Below are 25968 nucleotides of genomic sequence, written 5' to 3'. Positions count from 1 at the left end.
TCCGCCTTTTCAGCGCTCCGTTGACTTCCCATCACAAATCGCAATCGGCCCTTTCAAATGATATATCAATACAAAACTTAACGATATGCGATATCACAGACATGACAAGACTTTTAAACACAATGCATATATTTTCGGGTCCGGCTTTACCATCGCTCATCGCAGTCAATGGGATCATATGCATATACATAAAGGTGCTTTGCGATATGATGGACCCGCCAAAACTATGAAGCGCAATATATATTTTTCAAGTCCGGCCCATCATCGCAAATCACAATCAGTGATTCCATGGTAATAACATAAATGCCCATTACATTTTTGTGATTGCGATTAAATGCATCGCTAACACACACACACACACATATATATCATGGAAAATTTTAGGGGCGAATTTTCGCCCTTGGGCTAAATTAAGGGGTTTTAAATTTTTATTGGGTGAATATTTTGTATCATAGTACATTGTTACAAATCACCTCAAATTTATTTTATAAAAAAAATTAGGTATGGAGGTTAGCCACCTTATTTTAAGGGAGAGGGTAAAAAAAGAAAATTTAGCCCTTGAAATTAGGAGTTACAATCTTCCATTCGCCCTCATTTTCAAGAAAATGTATTTATGATAGTTATAAATAAAAATATAAATACAGTGGAAGTATGGTAAATAAATAAAAGCTATTTTTATACTTACTCCAAAGGTATGGTAAATAAATAAAAATAAAAATAAACTAGAGGTACGGTAAATAAATAAAACCTCTTTTTATATTTAGTCCATAGCCCTCTTTCTATTTAAGAAGGCTCAAAAACTAGGTTTCATTTAAGTGAATCCTATGGGCCAAATACCATATTTGTAAAAGAGGTATGGTAAATTAATAAAAATATAAATAAACGAGAGGTATGGTAAATAAATAAAACAATTTTTTATATTTACTCCATATGTCACCTTATATTTATGAACACGCAAGCATGTAAATAAATAAAAATATAAATAAAGTGGAGGTATGGTAAATAAATAAAACCTCTTTCTATATTTAGTCCGTAACCCTCTTTCTATTTAAGAAGGCTAAAAAAAGAGGTTATATTTAATTGAATCATATGGGCCACCATATTTATAAAAGAGGTATGGTAAATAAATAAAATGATTTTTATATTTACTCCATAAGCCACCTTATATTTACGAACACTCAAAAAATGTGTTATATTTAGGTGAAGCCTATGGGCCAAATACCATGGGCCAAATTATTATTAATACCATGCAAAAAAACATTATTAACCCTAATAGTAGTATTAATAAAAATAAAGATGGCACATGGTATTGACCCATGGTATTCACATGGAATGCATCCTATTTAAAGGGGGGAATTAAACTAGCATAGATCCATCTTAACTCTAGATCAAATATCGTGATATGAAAACTAACATAGAGTGAAAAAATATTTGATCCCTCTCGGGGCTTGGTAGATCAAGAGTAAAAATGGATCTTGTAATTTAATGTCACTTAAACATTTTAACTTGGTTAAAATAAAAAAAAATAAAAATAAAAATAAATTATTAATTTTATTAATTTTTATAAATTACTAATAGTAGTTTTTAAGCTTCAGTTTTATGATAACCCATGGTATTGACCCATGATAATACCATGGTATTCATGTGAGCATAGACTATTTAAAGGGGAAATTCTATCAGCTTAGATCCATCTTAATTCCAGGTCTACCAAGTGTTGGGAGGGATAAATAGATTTCATCCCTCTAAGAGTGGTAGATGTGGAGTTAAGATGGATATAGGTTGGTTTTTATGATAATGAAGATATTAAATAGACTTAGGAAATTATATTGTAAAAAAAAACTTAAGGCGAATGGTTAAATCTACATTTAGTCACTTCACAAAATTTAGTAAAAATTACCGATATCTCCATTAATATTGGATTTTTTGATTTAACAGGAAAAATTCAAAACAATGAAATCCTAACTCTTTCTACATCACCCTTGCAGAAGAGAGATAGTTGCTACCCAGATTTCCCACCATTTTTCAAACATTCTCAATATGATATCTTCATGAAAATGTTAAGGCACTGATCTTGGATTAGTTGTTTGAAAAATATGTTGGTTTGTACAACCTTTCATCTTCTCTGCTATTCTAGTTTGTCGTAATGATCTGTAGGGGTTGGGTAATTTCACCATATTGTCCTAAAAGGCCGAGACTGTGCACCAAAAAGGAAATTAATCCACATGTTACAATGCTATTAAAAATGGTATGAAGGTAGTGAATTATGCTAATAAGAAATTTAGATAGGGAGAGACGTAATTAAATTTTATTATTTCATTGGAGATTTCCAATTAAAATAATAATAAATCTACACTTATATATTTATATATTGATTGGAAGGCTTCTGTCAATAGTCAATTCTTTCCATTAGATCCCCTTCAGGCCTTTGGGATACCTACTACTTCATTATATTATATAGTTTGGGCTTGCTACTTGTTGGCGTGTTGGGGTAAACAAACTTGATGTGTTTTCTTTTTTATCTCGCAATTGGAGTCTATGGAATAAGAAAGAAATATGATAGCTTGGAAAAACTGGTAGCTTGACAAAAGTGGTAGAGAAAACATTAATCTCTCCTACCATGACAAACATGGCCACTAAAACTTGCAACATTGTTTGTAGGAAGTGAAAATTATGTTTCTTTTTTGCAAACATGTATGTTAGTATATTACAGTTTAATGAATATGTTTTATTATTATCATATATGGTTTCATACTTTAACAAAACATTCGCCAAGACTTCACATTGTTTTATTATTCAGTGAAAGATTTTCCAAGATCTTACAAGATTTTATAATTCAGTGAAAGATTTGCCATGACTTTACAAGATAATATAATCTGGTGAGAGATTTGCCATATATATATATATATATATATATATATATATATTAGTGATAAAATCGCCTCCCATTTTTCCTATGTATCATGGGGATTCGCCCATTTATTATACATATAAATTTAGGGTGGTTCTTAAAATTTTCCCATATATATATATATATATATATATATATATATATATATCGGGTCTGGCCCCATATAACCATTTATATAGCGATTTGATTCGTTCATATAACGACCTTGGCTACACCAGGGCTGATTCTTTTACACTTCTTCTTTTAGCATTTCCGATATGTAATAAAAAAAATGCTTCATTTCTTTTAGACTTTGCAGGGGGTAAAGAATATAAAGGAGTTTCATTGAGTTTGAACTCCCGATAATGATATAACTAATAAATAAACTTCAAACACAATATAAGCTACAACAGATACATAGGACATAAATGTACATGGTGCTGCAATGGTTCATGGTGGATACATACGATAGCAAACATAGTGCTACAATGTTTCATGGAGGATGCAATCCGACAACCATGACATAGTGCAACAATGGCACAATAGGACAATCATGGCATTGTGTAGCAATGGGACAATGGGACATTCATCACATAGTGCAGCGGTGGCACAATGGGACAACCATGACATTGTGCAATAGTGGCACAATGGGACAACCATGACATAATGCAGCAATGGAACAATGGGACAACCATGACATTGTGCAGCAGTGGCACAATGGAACAGCCATGACATTGTGCAATAGTGGCATAATGGGACAGCCATGACATAGTGCAGCAGTGGCAGAATAGGACATCCATGACATTATGCATCAGTGGCACAATGGGATAACAAGCATGTGCAGCATGGTGTTGCACGATGAGGTGCAACATAATGACGAGATGCGGCACAATGATAGGTGAAGGAGTCACCTTGGAGAATCAGTTGAAGCAGCATGTCTTCAACTGATCTCATGTATCATCTTGTTAGAGATGATCTATGATCTTATCTAGATAAGTCAAAGTGTTGACTTTTGTTGTAAATGTACTATCTCTCTCTCTCTCTCTCTCTCTCTCTGCTAAACTATTGAAGAACATATAAGAAGAATTGATCAAGGCTTTCCCACATTGGGGTTTGTCCTTGGCTAGCACCACATCTTGTGTTCTCTTGTCTTGGCTTGTCTTCAACGATTTATTTTTATGTTCTATCTGCAGTTTACTTTAATGCTGATGTGATTGCTAATCTAGAAGATATATTGAGCTAACTGTGAAAATTTAAATAAATTTCTTTAAGCATAGAACTTACCTAAACTTAAAACATAGGAGCCTTGATTGAAGCAAGGCATATTATATGGGAAAAAAATGTTATTGAAATTACAGGGATGTGGACTTCATTTACAGTAATGGGGGATTAATAATATTTGGTTTATACAACATAAGAAGTTATCCATTAGACCCAAAATTATTTGGGAAACAAACCTCATATAGCTAATACGATTGTTAAATTTCTAAATTCTAGGACTTGGGAACAACTAAATTTTTTAGGAGTTCAAGACATGACTTCAATAGTAGTGGAAACTAACAATGCCTTAACCAAAATAAATTTACTTCAATAAGCCCAAGATAAGTGCAAAATAGTAAAGAAGAATGTAGATGCCTTTAATGATAGATTTAATGCTCTGATGGAAATGGGTCTTCCATCTTGTTGGGATCTGAAACAAAGTTTAATATCTTTGGATGCTTATAGAGAAATGCTACTAAGGGAAAGAAATAAAGCAGAAAAATTTTCACACATGACAAGAGATCTGAAAGGATAGACTATAGTATACAAGGTGATTTTGACATTTTACCTCCTTTGTGAAGTAAAAAATATTTTTTCCTGTTGTCCACAATTAGAAAAAATATATTGAGTTATACATTTCCTACAAGAAGTTGCCAACATCTCATCATCCAATTGGAGCGCATTAGGATAGGTTGGCGAAGTTTTCTCTGTGAATCTTCCAAGGTAACATAAACAAAATATAGTTGGATCTAGACATAACTGGAAGATTATTATTTCAAGTTGTTGAAACCCCTTTCTTATTTTATAAAGTAGTTCCCAAAGAGTTGCATTTGCAACAAACATTTGTTGTAATTATTTTGTGTAAATATAGAAACAAACTCTAAAGAAGGGTTGGGTTTTTATTAGAATTTCCTAAACCCATCATCCGATATTCAATTCCCAACAATTATTAATTGAATGAACACAGGACTAAGTTCCTAACCAAAATATTTTGTGGAAGCAAAAATTACTCGATATGAATCACATACAAGAAACAATTTTTTTCCCAATTAACAATTCTTCATTAATAAATTAATCATGAGACTTAATTAGGCTCCCGTCCTAGATAATGGACCAATTGAGAAAATACAATACTGATCACCAGCCTCATTGCACTCTCAAACCTAGCACACGCTCATTGAGAAGCCTCTCTCAAGCTTGTGTTGTTGTTGTGTCTTCTCCTCAACTTAGGCTCAATTTATAACTTTCCTAAGCTAAGACTGACGACCAAAATCAGCTCAAATTAACTAAAGATAAGTGACTTTAGTTAAATTTCCTATATTTAGATTTACATCAACTTACGTACAGGTCATAAATATAGCTTGATTTACATGCACATCTCATGCATATCACATGAAACACATTCACATGTGTGAAACTCACTTGCACACTCTGTATCTCATATGTAAGCTCCTAAAGAGGAAAATCAAGGTCCTTCTAGTCAATACACAAGGCTAGAAGTACCTTCTAAGATAAAAAATAAACACTCCCTCTTAGCAAGGTAGGTACTTTTGGAAGAACCTCCTCCATTTATATTTTTCCCCAATGCTACCATGCCATCCACTATTGTAGTTTCTCCCTCTAAACTAGAAGACTTCCTTGCAAATTGCTTTGGAATTTGATATAAAGACGTATTCCTTCTAACCATGCTTCTAGTATCCTACTCCTAAGCATCTAAAAATATCATCTCATACTAGCTGAGACTCCTAGTAGTACATAAATAATCACTCTTCCCCGCCACATGTTCCCTCTCAACAACTGACATTGATGTTGTATCCAAGATCCCCTCAGATGTACACACAAGTTGTCCGAACAACCTATATGACTACCCTTGTCTGATGCCAAGCACTAAAGTTGCATCCAAGCTAACCACTCCCTCTGAATATAGAAGCACTTGTCCATCCTAGAACAAAATTCTATATCCATAATCCTCTATTGTTGAGTTGTAGTGGCTACAACCTCCCTCCAAAATTTTCCTTCACATTGTTTTGGAGCCTCCCTCCTCTAAATCTTAGCAAAATTTCTTGCACTGCTCAGGTACTTGTGTTTATTATTAAGTTATTTTTCGCTTTGCAACTTGTGTTTGCTAACTTTCTTTTTTCGACCACCCACAAGTTGATCCCATGACTTGGTTCACATTAAGTTCTCACGATGTCTTGGCAAATTGCACAATCCTGGAGGGAAACGGACCTTTCTCTTAGGAATTGTGCAGAGTAGCCTGGTAGTCATCCATGCTCTCCAGAATTCTACAGAGAAACCTAACAGACTGCCTTTCTCATCAAAATTTCGTAGCACACCTCGACACTGGGCTTCGACTCAGGAATTACACTTACCTATCTAGTAGCTTGTCTTAAGCTGGGAAATTGCGTAGAGCATGAGAGGCATCAAGAGCCACTTAACCCAAGAATTGTGCATAAGCATTCCTCAATTTGTTTTCTGATGCATGTGCTGGCAAGTTGCCCGGTTGTTATGAGGAATTTGGTATCTACAGATAAATACTAATTCCCTAGGTATGTATGTTGGGTGATTTAGTTGTCTGCTAAATCCCTGTCATTTAATTTATCAATCCGGGGTATCGCAAACTTAGAAGCAAACCAAAATATATGGGACCTTAGATGAAACAGGTATAGGAAATTTGTTTAGAATGGAAATGCATATTACAAATCTAAACTATCAGATCTATTTTATGAAAGCATAAAAAAAAAATGTTTGATCAATGGAATTATTTTACTTTAGAAGATAGAGAAGAGTCTATTGTTCAAGAGTCCTGATTGTGCTTCTCAATCTTCCTATAATAACATTACCAAACACATAAGAAAGCAAGAAAGAAAGCATATAAATGAAAGCAAGTAAATATTGTTTTCAATTCAGTTCTTAGCTTATGGAGAAGAGTCTCCTAACTTAGGAGGACTTGATTTCCCTTCTCACATAAAAACTATATATTGAAAGGGAATCAATATTCACATAAATGTAATCTAGGAAAGCATATGAGAAAGTAAATCTTATTTCAATTTAATCGAGCTCATGGAGAAGAGACTCCTAAGTTAGGAGTTCTTGGTTGTCCTTCTCACATCAACACTAGCTACTGAAAGGAGATCAACCTTCACACAACAAAACATGGCCACAACATGAATTCATACTGAAATTAACTACAAGTATTTACAACAAAGAAATAAGATGAACATCATAATTAAAATTAGTATATTCGCAACATTACTTTACAACAAAGTGTACTTATCTCAGTATGGGGATCCTTACATTCCTCAATGAGCACACATGAACAACTATCACACCTTAAGAATCAAACAACACTCATGACTCATGATTTGGAGAAAGTGGTATTATTCATGTTGAATGAACATAAATCTGATGCTAATGAATAACTGATAATTGTTTTCTCTCCCTCCTTCCTTCCTTTGAAGGATGCTCCTCTTATTTATACATGAATTAGGGATATCTACTCAATAAATGTAGATCCCTTAAATATCTACTAGACCCATACTTGTCTCAACTTATCCCTAAATACTAGATACAAATCCCATGACACATCAAAATCTCCATGATATTTCTCCTTGGAATATGTTCCACCTCTTGAGTTGAAATTCGAATTTGATCTTAGGAGGCCACATAAGGGTGCCTTGGAAACTTCAAAATGATCTAACATGTCATCAAACTCAAGCCACTTTTAGGTATAAGCAAATACATGTTATTTCTCTAACTTTTAATCATAAATTCACTCTAAATACATGAAATTAATAACTTCGGAAAATGAAAATATAAACTCAGATGGTAATGGAAATATAGGGTTATGTAATGATAATATGATGAAATGAGGTGACAAAATGAGGATAAAGGTGAAAATGGAGTGAAAATTGATGTTAATTTGGCGGCCCAACATACCCCCCAACTTAAGTTATTGCATGTCCTCATGAAATCTATTACATTGATCATGATTTGATCTTTTGAATTGTCTTGCTTTTACATGGACTTTGGATGATATCAATTTTTTTAACTTCACATAATTTTCTTTTTGACAACTTTGTTCCTATTTGCAAAGTCTTCTCTCTTAAAAACATTTGATTGCAACAAAATATTTTGGTTGGTTCTTGTGTGACAACCAAAATGTGATTAGTATTGGTTCTTGTGTAACAATACTTTCATCATTTTTGTGTTGCATCAAAAGACTTTGAAAACATTTAATCAACCATTCTTTCTTTGATAATTATTTGCAAAACATGTAACACTTAAATCATAATGCAATAGTAGTTGTTTGGAAAAAGTATGTTGGTTAGGATGATATGTTTAGAAAGGACATATATGACATATGGAAGGTGATAATGGAGTATGAATGTGAATATGAACATGGTGAAAATTTTTCCAAAAATTATAATTTTAGTTTTAAAGGAATTGTATGATAAAAAGTTAGAAAAGAACATACCTTTACTTACCTGAGTGGACAAACTGTGTATATGTAGAAAAGTGTAGCTTCTGTTGTTGAATCATGGAATGAAGAATACAAGAATGTGATCTGTTTCTTGGTTGCACATATGATTGTTGAAGTCGCGAATGTGGATCTTTTATTACTATTACTGAATTTTTTGAATCTACTCCTGAATCATATAGTCTTCATCTCGTCCCATATCGTGGCACAATTCTTTCCATGTGAATGAATGTGTCGATGTCGAACATGGAAAGAAGTCATTGGATTACTGACCATTGATGAATGTCGTTAACCAATGCGAGGCAAACTCACCATTAATGTCAATGAGTGCCAAGGTACCCAAGTACATCTTGCGAAGTGCGAACGAGTGAGCTGATGTCGAGCCACTTGCAAGATCCAACAAACAAGGGACATTAATGTATTCCCATTGTTCGTTGGCGAGAAGACTTGCCATTAAGGCATGCAAGCCTCAAGGTACTAATAATGACTCTAGTCTTTATCCCAGATAAGGTGCTGAGGTCAATGGGTCAAGACTTGTTGAAAGGTGGGCCTTAAGGAATCCCACATCAGTCAACGCGAGTTTATACAAATGATTGGTAGGACTATAGATACAAGATGTTATATGGCCAAACAATTTTTATGGCAAGGAAAGAAAGGCAATGTAGAGAGATGGATGGTTTATTCATGAGGCAAAAAGATGAACTGAAAGGTAGGCAAAAATGTATGCGACTCAGAAAAGTAGACATGTATGAAGTCATGATGGATAAGGCAATGAATCAATGTACTTTAACATGGATGACTGATGAGGCTTTGAAGGAGAAGTGTGGGTAACATATCATGACGCAAAAAATTTCTCTGTAGCGACAAATGTCACGACATATGTAATTAACTCCTTCAAGCTTTCAATAATGAATTTGATTTCGAGAGATCACATCTGCATGGACTTGGATCATCGCGCACCTGTAAAAGCTTAGTACATATCCTGCATGAAAACTGTAAGAGATTTTTGAAAGATATAAAATGCAAGAATGAGTATGAATGCTTAGCAACCAAAATAAAATGAAATGAATTTTTTACTTGTTGCCTTTGCGCGCTAGTTCCCAACTCCAACAAGACAAATTAGCATAAAATGTTTTCAGCTCTTATGAAATGTCCATTTGCAATTTTTTTAATTGTTTTGTTTTTTTTTAATTGTTTTGAAATTTTATATTTTTTTTGAATTTTTTTTAATTATTTTGATTTTTTAATTGCTTTGATATTTTTTTGTTTTTTTTTAATTGTTTTGATTTTTTTTTGAATTTTTTAGCTTTTTTTATTTTATTTGTTTTATTGTTGTTTTTTTTCATAAAACTAAAATTTAAAACTATTTCTTTCCTCTTGTATATATATATATATATATATCATAACAATTTGTTTTGTATTTTTATTGAACCGAAACTAAAGCACAATGTTTGTTCACCCACATTTATCCAACGAACTTGTCTCATTTGTTTCAATCGCAAGCCCTTCATTTTTATCAAATCAGAATTCGCTCTAGATCGACCTAGAATAGCTAATATGATTGAATGTTTCATTAATGAGCATTGACCTTATCGGCCTTCTCAATCAAATCCCGCCAAACCAAGTTCTGGCATCCTTTTCGGCTTCAACATTTTTGTTTGCCTGCGCTGGAAGTAATTGTCGTAGATGTACTCAAGGCGAAAACCCTTTTCTTCGTTGTAAAGCATGATATGGCCATGCCATTTCCAGTCGGGGGTAGTCGGATTCCGACTTCTCTGTGGTGGCAACACAGATGTGATGTCCCCCAACTTCCACAGAATTGCAGGAATTGGGCTTCAATTCATCCCCTTTTGCCACTTAAAATCATGCGAACGATCTTCTGTTCAAGCTTTGCCATCTCCTTGGTGATCTTCAACTTGCACTCATCTTTGATGACTTTATGGCACGCATTGGATATCAGAGAATCAATGTCGAGATATTGAGGGCGTATCACCAATCTTTCCATCATGTTGCTTAGCCTGAATACGTCGAGAGGAGATTCGGGGCTCGATTTCAACATATTTACTGCAACAAACGAAAGCTAGATTCCATCAGATGCTTTCTAGCTTGAAGTGACTTCTCCTCATCTCCTATAACCAATGGAATAATTGGGCTAAAAAGGTTGCAACCCTGTTGCAAAAGAAAACTCTTTAACTCTCTTCCAATCTGCTTCTTGCCTCCATTTCTCCTCGTGAGCCACAAGAAGAGCAGCATGAAGAGAAGTAACAACTGGAATAGAAAGGGCTATTGAAAATATAAATGACCGCCCTCTTGACTGAATCAATTGTTTCCATTTTTTGCTAGAAGCAATAAATCCACCTTGGCAACCTACAAACTTGCTTAAAGTACCAACACAAATATCAATATCATTTTCCACATTGAGTTTCTCTGCAGATCTTCCACCATTCTCACTGCAAATTAGTGTTCCATGTGCATCATCAATGACCAATGTTCAAAACCATTACAGAATGATGAGGAATAAATAGAAACCCTATAAAACCTTTTACCGTAAAGATTGCATGAGGAATTAGCGCGATCTATTCCAAATTTTATGAACTGAAACCTGATTTTGCTCATGGATTTTCGAGGATTCTTTCCTGCTAAACTTAGCAAATGCACACAATTTCTGGCGAATGTCCCTCATTAGAAATACCATTATCGAAATGATAAGATTTTAGGGGTAGCAGTTTAGGTTTTTCGCTAAGATCTCCATTACCTACGCTCAATGCGGCCATGTTGCTTTAGGCGCGACGTGGATAAGATCGATCCAGTGTTGTGACTATTCTCATGGCTTCTGACTCGGTGAGCCTATGCAAGAGAATGGGTTATGACAAAAAGCGATAGCTAGACACGTCAATTTCTGAGCTCATAATATTTCTGATGCTCGAATGTGCTTATCGCAGGAGTTAGTGCTGTTCTTTTCAATCTCACAGTGCATGAAATACTTGATTTATTTTGGTGTGGGATTCCTACTCCAGGTGCCTCATGGTTGCGGGAGCAGCCCCTTGATCAAAAATGGCAATGGGTTGTTTTGATACCAGCTTGCGGAGGTCATTTCTAAAGACTATGGCTACTACTGTCACTCTTGGTACGGGCAATTCTCTAGGTCCAGAGGGACCAAGTGTTGAAAGAGATTCATCAATAGCACAAGGGATTGGAAAAATGTTGTAATGCGGCAAAGGAAAACGATTATCTGCTGGAATTTCCTCAGGTTTTAATGCACCTGTTGCTGAATGCTTCTTTGATGTGGAGTTAGTTTTATGGCCATCATTTGTAGATTTGTCTCCTTCATTAACAAATACAACCTCAACGGTGATACTGAGTGCAGTAATAACATCTGTCATATCACACGCTGGCCTTGGTTATCATGGGAGGAGTTCGATAAAGTTGTTCAATGCAGTGCGTGAAATGGGTAACTGATAAATCCCTCTGGGGCCATGGAAAGCCAAGAATGATTTTTTTTTCAAAGCCACGTCATACACAACAACTTGTGTGCGTTTTTATTATTTAAATATTTTTTGTTAATTTTAATTTATTTTTTTTAATTTAAAAAGAAATGAAATTTTATTCTTAATTTTTTTTTAATTTTATTTTTTTTAACTAAAATTTAAAAAAAATGATTTATGTTCTATTTGTTCTGTAACTAAAAAAAATGATTTATTTTGTTTTTTTTTTAAATTAATATTGTTTTTTTTAATTAATTTATTTTCTATTTTTTTTAACTAAAATAAATCATTTTTTTTTGTTAACTATTTCTATTCCTAATTTGTTTATGTTACTACCAAAATAAATTTAAATAAATAAATAAAAATAAAAAGGAATTTATTCCTAAGAATTTTTATGTTTAAATCAAAATCTTTTTTTTTTAAAGAAATTGAGTTTATTCTAATTTTTTTAATTTTTATATTGTTTTAAAATCAAAATCTTATAAAAAGTCTTTAAATTTATTCTAATCCTAAAACATTCTAGGATTTTTTATTGATTTAGGATATTTTTTTTAGCAAATGGAGACAAGCGTATTGCCACTCTGAAAATATTTATAAACATTCTACTTTCTGATCCTCGAGATCGTACAAAGACGCAGGAAGAGAGCATACTTATTTGAACTGAAAATATTATCCTACCTATTCTATGTTAATTGAAAATTACAAACTATTACGTGTAATTAAATTTCCAATGTAACCATACACGTAATAGTAGTAAAAATATATTCATTTTCAATTTCACAATTTTAAAATGAAAATATACAAGGATGATCGAATCTAGTTTTTGTGAGTATGATCTAATGAAATAAAAACAAAATCGATCTAACCTCGTACTTGTTTGAAACCATTGAAACCACTTGTCGATAAGGCTTTCGTAGGCGTGATTTCCACTCTGATTCAGATCATGCTGCAACTTCTCTTCGTCCTCCTCATTCTCCTATTCAAATAATTGTTCATCATTAGATATACAGGATGATTCTTCAAATGTTAATTCATTGTTTTCTTCTAGAGGAGTAGTTAAGCTTTTGGCAGTTGTCAAGATCTCTTCTTCGCAAGAAGAGGAGATCCTAACACTTGCTAGGATCTGAGCGAGTTGTTCCAAACTTATACTCATTGTTCTTATTGTGTTTTTTTTGTTTTTTTTAGTGAATGGGGGTTTTTTTATTTGTGTTCTATTTCTATGTTTTCTATATGAGAATAAACTTAAATGAAAATTCCTAAATGCAACTAACCCTAAATGATCCTAAATACAAATTCTTCCTAAACAATCTTCTTAACTAGCTTACATCTAAGTTTGCTTCCCCGGCAACAACGCCAAAATGTTGGGCGATTTAGTTGTCTGCTAAATCCCTGTCATCTAATTTATCAATCCGGGGTATCGTAAACTTAGAAGCAAACCAAAATATATGGGACCTTAGATGAAACAGGTATAGGAAGTTTGTTTAGAATGGAAATGCATATTACAAATCTAAACTATCAGATCTATTTTATGAAAGCATAAAAAAATATGTTTGATCAATGGAATTATTTTACTTTAGAAGATAGAGAAGAGTCTCTTGTTCAAGAGTCCTGATTCTCCTTCTCAATCTTCCTATAATAACATTACCAAACACCTAAGAAAGCAAGAAAGAAAGCATATAAATGAAAGCAAGTAAATATTGTTTTCAATTCAATTCTTAGCTTATGGAGAAGAGTCTCCTAACTTAGGAGGACTTGATTTCCCTTCTCACATAAAAACTATATATTGAAAGGGAATCAATATTCACATAAATGTAATCTAGGAAAGCATATGAGAAAGTAAATCTTATTTCAATTTAATCTAGCTCATGGAGAAGAGACTCCTAACTTAGGAGTTCCTGGTTGTCCTTCTCACATCAAAACTAGCTACTGAAAGGAGATCAACCTTCACACAACAAAACATGGCCACAACATGAATTCATACTGAAATTATCTACAAGTATTTACAACAAAGAAATAAGATGAACATCATAATTAAAATTAGTATATTCACAACATTACTTTACAACAAAGTGTACTTATCTCAGTATGGGGATCCTTCCATTCCTCAATGAGCACACATGAACAACTATCACACCTTAAGAATCAAACAACACTCATAACTCATGATTTGGAAAAAGTGGTATTATTCATGTTCAATGAACATAAATCTGATGCTAAGGAATAACTGATAATTGTTTTCTCTCCCTCCTTCCTTCCTTTGAAGGATGCTCCTCTTATTTATACATGAATTAGGGATATCTACTCAATAAATGTAGATCCCTTAAATATATACTAGACCCATACTTGTCTCAACTTATCCCTAAATACTAGATACAAATCCCATGACACATCAAAATATCCATGATCTTTCTCCTTGGAATATGGTCCACCTCTTGAGTTGAAATTCGAATTTGATCTTAGGAGGCCACATAAGGGTGCCTTGGAAACTTCCAAATGATCTACACATGTCATCAAACTCAAGCCACTTTTAGTTATAATCGAATACATGTTATTTCTCTAACTTTTAATCATAAATTCACTCTAAATACATGAAATTAATAACTTTGGAAAATGAAAATATAAACTCAGATGGTAATGGAAATATAGGGTTATGTAATGATAATATGATGAAATGAGGTGACAAAATGAGCATAAAGGTGAAAAAGGAGTGAAAATTGATGTTAATTTGGCGGCCCAACATACCCCCCAACTTAAGTTATTGCATGTCCTCATGCAATCTATTACATTGATCATGATTTGATCTTTTGAATTGTCTTGCTTTTACATGGACTTTGGCTGATATCGATTTTTTTAACTTCACATAATTTTCTTTTTGACAACTTTGTTCCTATTTGCAAAGTCTTCTCTCTTAAAAACATTTGATTGCAACAAAATATTTTGGTTGGTTCTTGTGTGACAACCAAAATGTGATTAGTATTGGTTCTTGTCTAACAATACTTCCATCGTTTTTGTGTTGCATCAAAAGACTCTGAAAACATTCAATCAACCATTCTTTCTTTGATCATTATTTGCAAAACATGTAACATTTAAATCATAATGCAATAGTAGTTGTTTGGAAAAAGTATGTTGGTTAGGATGATATGTGTAGAAAGGACATATATGACATATGGAAGCTGATAATGGAGTATGAATGTGAATATGAACATGGTGAAACATTTTCCAAAAATTATAATTTTAGTATTAAAGGAATTGTATGATAAAAAGTTAGAAAAGAACATACCTTTACTTACCTTAGTGGACAAACTGTGTATATGTAGAAAAGTGTAGCTTCTGCTGTTGAATCATGGAATGAAGAATACAAGAATGTGATCAGTGTCTTGGTTGCATATATGATTGCTGAAGTCGTGAATGTGGATCTTTTATTACTATTACTGAATCTGTTGAATCTACTCCTGAATCATATAGTCTTCATCTCGTCCCATATCGTGGCACAATTCTTTCCATGTGAATGAATGTGTCGATGTCGAACATGGAAAGAAGTCATTGGATTACCGACCATTGATGAATGTCGTTAACCAATGCGAGGCAAACTCACCATTAATGTCAATGAGTGCCAAGGTACCCAAGTACATCTTGTGAAGTGCGAATGAGTGAGCTGATGTCGAGCCACTTGCAAGATCCAACAAACAAGGGACATTAATGTATTCCCATTGTTCGTTGGTGAGAAGACTTGCCATTAAGGCATGCAAGCCTCAAGGTACTAATAATGACTCTAGTCTTTAGCCCAGATAAGGTGCTGAGGTCGATGGGTCAAGACTTGTTGAAAGGTGGGCCTTAAGGAATCCCGCATCAGTCAACGCGATTTTATACAAAATGATTGGTAGGACTATAGATACAAGATGTTATGGCCAAACAGTTTTTATGGCAAGGAAAGAAAGGCAATGTAGAGAGATGGATGGTTTATTCATGAGGCAAAAAGATGAACTGAAAGGTAGGCAAAAATGTATGCGACTCAGAAAAGTAGACATGTATGAAGTCATGATGGATAAGGAAATGAATCAATGTACTTTAACATGGATGACTGATGAGGCTTTGAAGGAGAAGTGTGGGTAACATATCATGATGCAAAAAATTTCTCTATAGCGACAAATGTCACGACATATGTAATTAACTCCTTCAAGCTTTCAATAATGAATGTGATTTCGAGAGATCACATCTGCATGGACTTGGATCATCACGCACCTGTAAAAGCTTAGTACATATCCTGCATGAAAACTGTAAGAGATTTTTGAAAGATATAAAATGCAAGAATGAGTATGAATGCTTAGTAACCAAAATAAAATGAAATTAATTTTTTACTTGTTGCCTTTGCGCGCTAGTTCCCAACTCCAACAAGACAAGTTAGCATAAAATGTTTTCAGCTCTTATGAAATGTCCATTTGCAATTTTTTTAATTGTTTTGTTTTTTTTAATTGTTTTGAAATTTTATATTTTTTTTGAATTTTTTTTAATTATTTTGATTTTTTAATTTGTTTTTGATTTTTTTAATTGCTTTGATTTTTTTTTGTTTTTTCTTAATTGTTCTGATTTGGTTTTTTATTTTTTTTTAATTGTTTCGGTTTTTTTATTTTATTTGTTTTGTTGTTGTTTTTTTTCATAAAACTAAAATTTAAAACTATTTTTTTCCTCTATATATATATATATATATATATATATATATATATATATATATATATATATATATATATCATAACAATTTGTTTTGTATTTTTATTGAACCGAAACCAAAACACAATGTTTGTTCACCCACATTTATCCAACGAACTTGTCTCATTTGTTTCGATGGCAAGCCCTTCATTTTTATCAAATCAGAATTCGCTCTAGATCGACCTAGAATAGCTAATATGATTGAATGTTTCATTAATGAGCATTGAACTTATCGGCCTTCTCAATCAGATCCCGCCAAACCAAGTTCTGGGCATCCTTTTCGGTTTCAACATTTTTGTTTGCCTACGCTGGAAGTAATTGCCGTAGATGTACTCAAGGCGAAAACCCTTTTATTCGTTGTAAATCATGATATGGCCATGCCATTTCCATTCGTGGGTAGTCGGATTCCGACTTCTTCGTGGTGGCAACACAGATTTGATGTCCCCCAACTTCCATAGAATTGCAGGAATTGGGCTTCAATTCGTCCCCTTTTGCCACTTAAAATCATGCAAACAATCTTCTGTCAAGCTTTTCCATCTCCTTGGTGATCTTCAACTTGCACTCATCTTTGATGACTTTATGGCACGCATTGGATATCAGAGAATCAATGTCGAGATATTGAGGTGTATCACCAATCTTTCCATCATGTTGCTTAGCCTGAATACATCGAGAGGAGATTTGGGGCTCAATTTCAACATATTTACTGCAACAAATGAAAGCCAGATTCCATCAGATGCTTTCTAGCTTGAAGTGACTTCTCCTCATCTCCTATAACCAATGGAATAATTGGGCTAAAAAAGTTGCAACCCTGTTGCAAAAGAAAACTCTTTAACTCTCTTCCAATCTACTTCTTGCCTCCATTTCTCCTCGTGAGCCACAAGAAGAGCAGCATGAAGAGAAGTAACAACTGGAATAGAAAGGGCTATTGAAAATATAAATGACCGCCCTCTTGACTGAATCAATTGTTTCCATTTTTGGCTAGAAGCGATAAATCCACCTTGGCAACCTATAAGCTTGCTTAAAGTGCCAACACAAATATCAATATCATTTTCCTCATTGAGTTTCTCTGCAAATCTTCCACCATTCTCACTGCAAATTAGTGTTCCATGTGCATCATCAATGACCAATGTTCAAAACCCTTACAAAATGATGAGGAATAAATAGAAACCCTATAAAACCTTTTACCGTAAAGATTGCATGAGGAATTGGTGCGATCTATTCCAAATTTTATGAACTGAAACCTGATTTTGCTCATGGATTTTCGAGGATTCTTTCCTGCTAAACTTAGCAAATGCACACAATTTTTGGCGAATGTCCCTCATAGAAATACCATTATCGAAATGATAAGATTTTAGGGGTAGCAATTTAGGTTTTTTGCTAAGATCTCCATTACCTACGCTCAATGCGACCATGTTGCTTTAGATGCAACGTGGATAAGATCGATCCAGTGTTGTGACTCCACAACATGAATTCATACTGAAATTATCTACAAGTATTTACAACAAAGAAATAAGATGAACATCATAATTAAAATTAGTATTTTCACAACATTACTTTACAACAAAGTGTACTTATCTCAGTATGGGGATCCTTCCATTCCTCAATGAGCACACATGAACAACTATCACACCTTAAGAATCAAACAACACTCATAACTCATGATTTGGAGAAAGTGGTATTATTCATGTTGAATGAACATAAATCTGATGCTAATGAATAACTGATAATTGTTTTCTCTCCCTCCTTCCTTCCTTTGAAGGATGCTCCTCTTATTTATACATGAATTAGGGATATCTACTCAATAAATGTAGATCCCTTAAATATCTACTAGACCCATACTTGTCTGAACTTATCCCTAAATACTAGATACAAATCCCATGACACATCAAAATCTCCATGATCTTTCTCCTTGGAATATGGTCCACCTCTTGAGTTGAAATTCGAATTTGATCTTGGAGGCCACATAATGGTGCCTTGGAAACTTCCAAATGATCTACACATGTCATCAAACTCAAGCCACTTTTAGGTATAAGCAAATACATGTTATTTCTCTAACTTTTAATCATAAATTCACTCTAAATACATGAAATTATAAACTTTGGAAAATGAAAATATAAACTCAGATGGTAATGGAAATATAGGGTTATGTAATGATAATATGATGAAATGAGGTGACAAAATGAGGATAAAGGTGAAAATGGAGTGAAAATTGATGTTAATTTGGCGGCCCAACAATGTAGTTATACCTAGAACAACAAATTTAAAGTGCTTATCCTTTTTCTATATACAATAAATAAGACAAAGGGATTCAAAGGACCTACTTGTTCTTTCACTTTCCTCTTGTCTCCTTTGTTTGACTCTCATCGCTCCTTCTCGAACTTAACTCTCTCAAAAAGTAACTGCAAGCATAAACAGAAGACAGAGAACTAATCAAAGCAAGAGATCTATCGAATACAAGTAAATGGAATCAAATACATTCACACATATAAACATCATATATCAAGATAAGCATATGGAAAACGGTGTAAATAGCTTTATTAAGTAGAAGGAAGAATTACAACCATGATGTCCGATCCATTGTCACTCTTCTAGCTTGGGTTCCAACCAACATCACATCAATAGCACAATACTTCGACAACATAACAATACTTGCTTATAATCTCAATCCTCACACCAACAATATCTCCTTTCAAATTCTCAAAGACCAGCCCCTGATCGCTTAGATGAGTGCTCAATTTATAGGAAAATGGAGGAGGTTTGGTCATAAAGGAGGGTATTGAATGGCATTCCAAACTTAGAGTTAGTTTCCATGGAGGAAGGGATGAGAGGATAGGAGGTTACTTAACTCATTCCCTATCCAATTTCGAGCTCATAGGAGATGATAAGTGTGGGAATATTCTAGATGTCTCCAGAAGATAAGAATATTCCTAGAACCCTATGTGAATTTCTCTCAATCTCACCCAACGCGGGTCAAATTAGGTCTAGGTTCTCTGCAGAGCACCCTGACATGGGCCTACCTACACTGAAGTGCACATACCCTTGTCCAAGACTGCACTGGTCCCTTAAGGAGGTAATTCTGGAGGGCTTTAAGCCAAGAAACTCTCAGGGAAGGAGGCATTTAAAGTAGTTACTTGTCTAGGGCATGTAGGAACTAAATTAGGTTTTGATGAGCCCCAATAGTACTGACTTGAATGATGGGAGTGATGTGCCCAAATGGATTTGTAACAAATGTCCCCTAAAGCATGAAGTTGAAAATAATGATGTCGAGTGATATGCTTTACGATGTGATGAGGAGGTTCCGAAGTGGTTAGTGACCTTCATCGATTACAATACATAATATCATGATATTTTTATGTTTTCTCATGAATCATTGAGGGAAGGCATACCCATGCTCAATATATAAACTTTCATTACAATTACATAGATAGTTGTCTATAGATATAGACCCATGATAGGATGACCATCAATGTAAAGCCATTGTATGGATGATTTGATACATTTCCTGAAATCGCAACCTGGATGGATGAAACTAGATCCAGAGTCTTCTATCTCTTTCAATTGTTCACTCAAGTATGAGTCTAACCATGTCAATATATGATCTGAAGTTGAACATTGGAAGACACTGTCTGATTACCAGCCAATGATGTAAGCCGTTAACAGATGCAAGAGAAATCACTGATAATGATAATGATCCTCAAGGTACTGCAGTACATTTTGCATGGTGTGAATGGATGTTTTGATGTTGAACACCATACAAAGTCTTTCAGTCAAAGGTCAATGACGTCAACCTGTCACCAGAAGCGAGAAACCTGCCATTGATGTATGCAAGCTTCAAGGTATTGGAAGGGTGTTTCTAAGTCAATTTATTGGATAATGTGCTGATGTCGACAAGAAGCGACTCATTGCAGGAGGGCCCTGATGTATCCTAGATCAATGACATGAAATGAGTGTAATGATTTTGGAGACGGAATGTGCCTGACGACACAAGGTTTAGGAATGGCGGTCATGAAAATGAAGGTTTATGAGTATTGCAAAGGATAAATTAAAACTGAGTGACTTCTCTTGAACATGTCGGCAACACTTAATGGATTGGCACCATTGACCCAAAACCAAAGTAATGGATGGTATGATAGAACAAGGTGTGATGACCATCAAGCAAATTACCCAACCCAAATAGTCATAGTGATGAAGTGGAAGTGTCATGTTCAAGAGCGACCTGCTGCCATAAAGTGGTTTACCCCTTTTCCCATTTTCCCCAGTCATTGCTGACTAGTTTTTATCAATCTTGAGGAGGATAACATATGCTTGTTGTATAATTCCACCCTTCAGGTGAATCCATCATTATGTGATGTTTTAATGAGTCTAGCGAAGGAGAAACTCGGTCTTTTCATGATGGACAAGTTTGTCGTTGTTTGATGTTTTAATGAGTCTAACAACAATGATAACTCGGTCCTTTTCATGTTTAGAGAGTTTGAAAAGGGACAAAAGGAAAACTCCATGTGTTCTTTTTCGTATATTGTCTCTCAAGTCCGAAAAACGTAAAACAATACAAGAGAGAACCTATTTACCATGTTCGATCAACGTATTCCTTTTTCATAAATAATCTATCTCAGTGCGGAAAATGGTTAAACTTATGTTGAGTAGATTTCATTTTCAATCCATTAACGAGCTAAAAAGGACAAGCACTTGGAAATCTTTTCATATTTCGAAAGTCTAAAAAGAGCTTAAAGAGGACTCCATTTTGAGGAACGAGTGGTGTCTAGGATAGAAATTGGTTCTGGTGATGTTGGAACTTCTTAAAACATGTTGATTTATGTGAAGAGGCTGGCTAATAAGACCACTCATTGCAACTCTTCCTAAAAAATGGTAAAACAACCAAGTGAAAGTGTATGATTGGCCAAGCATATAGTGACGATGGAAGGAGAAAAACCAAGGCTCATCTGATGGAAGAGGCTAATAGAATGGAAATCACGAGGGTAAAAATGGAGATGGGTTCATTTTTACACAAGATTGAACCATAGGGAACTATGCTTGGATTTAGTTTCATGTTTACACAAGCTTGAAACAAAAAACTATGCTTGAATTCAGTTTCATTTTTACACAAACTTGAAATGAAAAACTATGCTTTAATTCAGTTTCATTTTTACACAAGCTTGAAATGAAAAACTATACTTGACATTGGTTTTCATGCCCACAGAATGATGACTCAATTCTAGGTGCATGCCCCTTAAGCTTCATTGCATTCACCTAAGTAGGCTACTCATGGCTATGAGGTGGATGGAATGCAGGTTCATATACGAGATCAAGTGAAAGACTCGACTAGGATTTTACGAGATCTAATCAAAGACTCGAATTGGAATTTTTCTCTAGGGGACCTTGTTTCATTTTTTAATGAGCTTGACACAAGACAAGGAACTCTGCTCAGATTCCTTGTTTCATTTTTTAATGAGTGTTGACACCTAATCATAGGAATTGGGTGAACAATTGTAATTAATGTAAATAGATAATAGAGAATATGGAAAGTCATTGGGAGATGAACTGAACAGTCTCTCCCTCTTGTATATAATAATGAACAACTTGAATGAATAATATGATTTGATTTGAGGAGTTACCTCCTGGTCTGACATGGTATTAGAACCAACACCATTTTTGGATTCCCTCTTTAATTTGTAACTCCTATTCTACCTTTTCTGCCGATTCTGGCTAACCTTGCAGCTCTGACACTGACGCTTCCACTGGTCTGACAGTTTCATCAATAGAACCATACCTCCCATCCGAGAATACACAGTCACATGGTATAACACCTCCTGTATTGCGATATTGTGGCGGTATCATATATAACGTTTGTTTTCATATAACGTTGTTTTCATATAACGTTGTCTGGAATTCTTTCTCTGTCTCCCAATTACGCAATCTTGTGGTCTTCGTTGTTGTGTTCTTTGCCTACATGTTCTTCTGAGAGCCATATTTTCATATAATATACCTAGAGTGTTGGAAATTATACTGAGAGGGGGGCGTGAATCAGTATTGTCAGATCAATATTTTAATTTTTTCAAAACTAATTTGTATATGCTACTTCAGCTTGGCGAACTAGCGTGTATATGCTACTGTACTTAATGCAACCAGCGTATATACAGAGATATTTAGATTTACCCAAATTATCATACATTGAACTTTAACCAGTATATCAGGAGTTCATAAGATAGTGCAGTAAAAGCATAATAAATCATCACACACAAGCAACACACATGAACACCAAGATATAAGGTTGAAACCCAATGTGGGTGAAAACCACCTGCTCTTGTCGTCTCTATCTTCTTTTAATAATAAGAAAACTCATTTTACAATTTTTGTATTAGTGCAGTCTTATACCAATACGCAGGCTTCTACCTGTAGAAGGCTACAACCTTCTCCCATTTTCCAACTTCTACTCGAAGGGAGCTACAACCCCCTAGCTCTTGTACTAGCTGATATGTTTACTAGTACATAGGTGCCAGCCTACAGAAGGCTACCACCTTCTGTTTTCTGCTAGGGCCCACGTTTCATAAATTTTCAGACTGGATCCATCAACAACATCATTCAACCATCAAATACATCTGCATCAACCATTCACTTTTGAACCATCCACAACCGAATCAATCATTCACTTAGACAACCCATCAATCTGATTATTCAGAGTACTGTCATCAGACTACAGTATCTAGAACCCAGAACTCTGCAACAGTAACCAACAACAACTAAAACATATTTTATAAGGTATACACTACTTCCATGTGTCGAACTTGCATGTACACGCACTTTTCTCAAAGCCAACCAGTGTATACATCTGCAAATATAAACTCAGAGTTCTGCTGCTATTCCAGACTTTAGTTATACCCAAATCATATCATTTACAGAGTAATATATGAGTCAGTATTCAGATCTAGAACATACATGAGCTTCAACACAAAAGATAGTTCATTTTACACCTTAAGATCCCGATTCATCATTATATATGATTCCTCATCATCAGCTAAGGTTCATCCTTGGTTCAGATTCAGCTATGCACCATAACTCAATAACCTGCATACTAGATCTCACACTTCATAAGATATTCGATACTTGCACACCTTGGCCTAATGATCTTCTCCTCCTTTTATAGTTTGTAGGCCTTTCTCAATACCATGGACCAACACCACTTAGGACCAATACCTTGGACCAAATACCTAGGGTCAATAACTTGGACCCGATATCTTGGACGAATACCATGGATCAAAATACCATGGACCAAAAACTTAGGTTTCCAAGGTATACACACTTTTCCTTTTGTGAAAGTGTGTGTGTACGTGTACGCGGCTTGTATACAGTGAACCCACATGTATACACGGATTGGCTAATGTTGAACCTACGTATACCTCTCTTTCTTCATTCTTTGAACTCTGATCTATAACTCTGTGTTGTTAACCTTTTGTACTATGATCTGTCATCTGAGTGAGTTGCCATCAAAGTCAACACCAGTGTCATAAATCCAACAATCTCCCCCTTTGGACTTGATGGCAATACCAAGTCACTCTCCCCCTTTGTCATCAAGGGAAAAGGGTCATGCTCCCACTGAGTACATGCTGAATTCTATGATATGCTGAAGAGTGTTGATTGAGCTTCTATGATCAAGTCCTTGCTCCCCCTAAGCACAAACAAGGTCTGCAAAAATATAATATGACTCTATACATACATCATCAATGACCTTCCTATCACCAACGACTCATACATACATCCATCTCCCAATCAAATGGGGATATACCAAATTTGACTCATCCACCCAACCAAGTGGGTATATACCAATTTTTTATACAGGAAACATTACATCATCCGTCCCATGCATAGTGGGGTTACAAATTAGGTCTTTTCATGACCTTTACATTAAAATATATACATGACATATATAATAGAGAACAAATATATGAAACAAGACCATGATAGTCATCAACAACTATCATCAGCAGCATCTATCAATCAGCATCCAGACCGGCAACCATGTTCTCCCCCTGAACCTGTTCCACCTGAATCAAAAACAACTATGTGAATCTTTACCAAGATATTCTAAGATAATGCCTGTTGGAAATAATACTGAGAGGGGGGGGTGAATCAGTATTATCAGATCAGATAAAACTTTTCAATTTCATACTCAGAAACATATACGCGACTTCAGTTAAGTGAACCCGCGTGTACACGCGACTGTGTCTAATGCAACTAGCGTATACTCAGAGATTTTATAATTCAATTAGCTTAATCTTCAGTAAATGCATCAGAACATTATTAAGCAATTTAACAGTAAACAGGTGCAGTATAACAGAACAGAACATCACACAAGAGCCACACACATGAACACCATGATATAAGGTGGAAACCCAATGTGGGTGAAAACCACCTGCTGCAATTCGTCTCTTTCTTCTTTAATGAGAAACTTCTTTTACAATGTACTGGTGCAGTCCTTTACCAGTACGCAGGCTACAACTTGCAGAGGGCTACAACCCTCTCTCGTTTTCCAACTACTTCTGGAAGGGAGCTACAACCCCCTCAGCTCTTGTACTAGCTGATCCATTTACTAGTACTTAGGTGCTGACCCTACAACCTTCAGGGACCACGTTTTATCAATTTTCAGACTGGATCCAAGAGTACAAAACAAACATTACCACAATACAATCATCAACTTATACTTGCATCATAATTCATTAAACAACCCAATACTGAATCACTGAAACCCTGTCATCAAGTACACAGAACTAAAACCAGAGCCCAGAACTCTGCAACAACCACCAGAAACAGCAGCAACCTGAAATATCAAATATTATTAAGTATACGCTACTTCACTGTACCAAAACCGCGTGTATACGCGCTTTCACCAAAGGCAACCCGCGTGCAGATCTAGAAATAGATTCTTATGCCTTCGCTGTCAGATCCGACCCTTGCCAAACGTCCCGAACAGATAACCAGCAATACCAGCTCCTCTCACTGTGTCAGACACACAATACATTTCTTTGCCTAATGATCTTCTCCTTATATAGCCTTAGGCCTTGTTCAATACCAAGAGCCAAAACCATAGTAACACAATACCATCAACCTCAAATCTAGGGATCGACACGCCCGTCGAGACACCATGGTCCGAAACC

This window comes from Pinus tabuliformis, chromosome 9 (assembly GCF_031772625.1).
Source record: "Pinus tabuliformis cultivar Carrire ecotype Pingquan chromosome 9, CPIR1, whole genome shotgun sequence".
Classification (NCBI taxonomy): domain Eukaryota; kingdom Viridiplantae; phylum Streptophyta; class Pinopsida; order Pinales; family Pinaceae; genus Pinus; species Pinus tabuliformis.
The sequence above is the reverse complement of the archived record's forward strand: the minus strand, read 5'-3'. Positions refer to the sequence as shown.